The following is a 4,080-nucleotide window of genomic DNA, read 5'->3' as shown; positions in this document are numbered from 1 at the left end:
TCTTATGTACTCTGTCAAATAATTTATCTTCATGCCTCTAGGTAAGTAAAAGTCTTCACTTTGTCTCACATGGGTGTGTGTGTGTGTGTGTGTAAATATGGGTGTGCTGCTCTTTTACTGCAGATTTCATATGGTATGTATTGAAATTTGGCTTAGCCCTTGAGCAACCTTTATTGAGTCACAGATGTTTTTCTCTGTGTGAAGAGGTTTCCCTCCCATCCCCTATTTTATTCCCGTACCCAAAGGCTTGAAAACCTTAAAACCTAGGCTTTGGCTGTTTATACCGAGGGTTTCTTTCCTCTGGGAGTTTTGGCTGGTTGTTTGGTTGTTGATTTATAATACAGAAATATCCCTTGGAAATTTTTAAGTTCTCAAAATACAGAAAAGTTGCCAATTAAACAGAAAAAAGGTGTTGGTGAGGATATAGAGAAATTGGAATCCTTGGTAGGTAGGAATATAAAATGGTGCAGCCTTTATGGAAAACAGCATAGTAGTTCCTCAAAAAACTAAAACTAGAATCACCATACGATCCATCAGTTCCACGTTTGGGTATATACCCCAAAGAATGAAAACAGGGACTTGAAGAGATATTTGTACAATCATGCTTGTAGCAGCATTATTCACAATGGCCAAAAGGAGGAAACAACCCAAGTGTCCATCAGTAGATGAATGGGTAAACAAGGTGTGGTCCATACATACAATAGTCTGCTGCATGCTACTTAATAGGGGCAGAGCCGGCGCACACTTAGCACGCGGCAGTTAGCGCGAGACCCTGAGTGCGAGACCAGGGTTAGAGGTCCCGCTCAGTCAGCCTTGTTGGGGTCCTCAAGCAGAGAGTACGATGAGAGCTGATGGAGGCCTTCTCCCTGGGGCCGTCCGGCCTTGGGATGGGCGGGTGAGGTGGGGGCCCGAGGACAGGCTGAGGGCTGGGTCCCACAGAGCTCCAGAGCCCTCCCCTCAGCTGCCTGCTGGCTGGGACCAGGCCTTGAGGCAGCAGCGAACCTCTCCCCCATCCCTACCTTGGCAACCTGACGGTGGCGGCAGTCTCCATGGGTCACAGACCATGGAGGCCTCAGCACCTGGAGTATATGGACATTGCCATTAAGGTAACAGCTTCAGGGAATTCCCTGGTGGTCCAGTGGTTAGGACTTGGCGCTTTCAATGCGGTGACCCAGGTTGGATCCCTGGTTGGGGAACTAAGATCCCGCAAGCCGCGCTGTGCGGCCAGAAAAAAAAAAAAGGTAACAGCTTCAACCAGCTTCAGCCTCTCAGTTCAAGTTTCAAAAATTGGTCCAGCTTAGATCCGATGTCTCCCGCTAGGAGGTGGCCAGAGGTCAGGGTTAAGTTGCAAGGACACTGCACATCATTACTTCAGGTCCACCTCTGTGGCTGGGGCTATTCTCAAAGAAGGGCGATTGTTTGTGAGCTGGGACTTCACCTGATGGGTATTTGCTACAACATGTATTCCTATCGATCCTATACAACTGATTCCCTCCAGTTTAAATGAGAAGCCTGAGTCCGGCTGGGTCCTGGGCCCCTGGCTCCCTCAGTGATGATGGCTGGGCAGGGTCTGGGGACCTGGTCCTGAGGGCACTGCCAGATCTGCCTCCTCAGCCAGGCCTGGGCACTGGGGGGAGGACCCAGACTGGGATGCTGGACGAACGCTCCCAGGCAGGGTGACCGGCCTGCACAGGGACCCCCTCCTCTCAGCCAGGGCCTGGACCTCAGAGGGTGAAAGTTGAGCCTTGGGACCGTGCCCTTTCTTGTCAGGACAGAGAATAACATTTGTTTTGGTGAAGAGTTACAGGAACATCGTGATCTGACCATGACCTGACCTCAAGAGCAAAGGATCTGACACCAAGAAGTCTGCAACAACTAACCACGCCCCTCCCTCACCTTTCCTATAAAAAGGCTTTGCTGAAAGCTTTTGGGGAGTTGGGGTGGTTCTTTGTTTGTTTTTGCCCGCCCCGCACGGCTTGCAACGTCTTAGTTCCTTGACCAGGGATCCAACCTGGGCCACCGCAGTGAAAGCGCCAAGTCCTAACCACTGGACTGCCAGGGAACTCCCAAGTTGGGAGTTTTTTTTAAGGCATGATTCACCCGTCTCCTTTCTCTGCTCCAAACTCCAGCGTTTTCGTATTGTTTGGCCTCACGGTGCATCAGGCACACGGACTTGGTTCGATAACACTACAACATGGATGAGCCTTGAGGACATTATGCTAAGTGAAATCAGCCAGTCACAAAAGGACAAATACTGTATGATTTCACTTATGTGAGATCCCTAGAAGAGCCAGACTCATAGAGACAGAAAGTAGAATGGTGGTTGCCGGGGCCTGGGGGGCTGGGGGGAAAGAGGTATTGTTTAGTGGGAGTAGAGGGTCAGTTTTGGAAGATGAAAGAGTTCTGGAGATGGATGGTGGTGATGGTTGCACAACAATGCGAATGTACTTAATGCCACTGAACCATACACTTAAAAATGGTTAAGATGGTAAATTTTATGGATAAAATTTTCATGTATTTTTTTTTAAGAATGATTTTACAATTCTTTTTTATTTATTTATTTATTTATTTATTTATGGCTGTGTTGGGTCTTCATTTCTGTGCCAGGGCTCTCTCTAGTTGCGGCAAGTGGGGGCCACTCTTCATCGCCGTGCGCGGGCCTCCCACTATCGCGGCCTCTCTTGTTGCGTAGCACAGGCTTCAGACGCGCAGGCTCAGTAATTGTGGCTCATGGGCCTAGTTGCTCCGCGGCATGTGGGATCTTCCCAGACCAGGGCTCGAACCCGTGTCCCCCGCATTGGCAGGCAGATTCCCAACCACTGCGCCACCAGGGAAGCCCTCTTTTCTTTTTTTTAAAAGAGCATCTTAGAAAGCTCTGAGAACAGTTCTGCCTGTTAGAAGTCAAGGCACAGGTATATGAGTTTTTTGAGAAAGAGAGCTGTACATTTAATGACATATTGTTGACAGTTTACACAATCCAGATCTGAGTGTCATCATGGCGGGTGGGTCATGTGGCCTCTTACAAGATAAAGATGGAATGTTATCTTTTAAGGAATTGCCTTGTTGATGCTAGGAGAATGCTGCTTTTTTTGATTGAGCAGGTATTTCTGCTGCTGGGGGAGGTTTGCTCGATGCCTAATGCAGATACACAATGCACAGTAGTGGGGAAAGAGGAGGCCCAAGGGCAGAGGAAATTTTTTATGTTTAAATTTTTCTTGTCTTGCCATAAAATATGAATTTTATTTCACGGTTGCATTTCCTTGATGACATATGACGTGGAGCATCTTTTTATGTGCTTATTTGCCGTCTGTATACCTTCATTGGTGAGGTGTCTGTTAAATTCCTTATTCTTTTTATATTTTGGATAACAGTCCTTTATCAGATGTACCTTTTGCAAATATTTTCTCCCAGCCCATGGCTTATCTTGTCACTCTCTTGAGTGTGATTTCTTTTTGTTGATCCATAGTATACTAAATTTTAATTACTAAGTACATTACGCAGTATATTTTTGTTAATCTGGTAAGCCAAGAAACTACATTTCATAGTGGCTTTCAAACTTGAGACTATTTTCAACTTTGTGTACAAATGGTCTGAATATGCCATCAGCTCTTCCCTGGTGCATCTGGTTGTGACCGTTGGTTTTCTGAACTGCTATTGAATCTGGAAGGTTTGTTGTTTTTTTTTTTTTTTTTTTAATGAGGATCTTGAATCAGATGCGTATGTTTGATTGATTGATTGATTTTGGCTGTGTTGGGTCTTCGTTTCTGTGCGAGGGCTTTCTCCAGTTGTGGCAAGCGGGGGCCACTCTTCATCGCGATGCGCGGGCCTCTCTCGTTGCGGAGCACAGGCTCCAGACGCGCAGGCTCAGCAGTTGTGGCTCACGGGCCCAGCCGCTCTGCGGCATGTGGGATCTTCCCAGGCCAGGGCTCGAACCCGTGTCCCCTGCATTAGCAGGCAGATTCTCAACCACTGCGCCACCAGGGAAGCCCCGGTTTGTTGTTTTCATCACGAGTAGTTCTGCCCTAATTATGTGTGAACTGAGATGGATAATTTAAAGGAAAACCTGATCGCCATTTTAGA

Source organism: Balaenoptera acutorostrata, chromosome 20, assembly GCF_949987535.1.
Source record: "Balaenoptera acutorostrata chromosome 20, mBalAcu1.1, whole genome shotgun sequence".
In the NCBI taxonomy this organism is placed as follows: Eukaryota; Metazoa; Chordata; class Mammalia; order Artiodactyla; family Balaenopteridae; genus Balaenoptera; species Balaenoptera acutorostrata.
The sequence above is the reverse complement of the archived record's forward strand: the minus strand, read 5'-3'. Positions refer to the sequence as shown.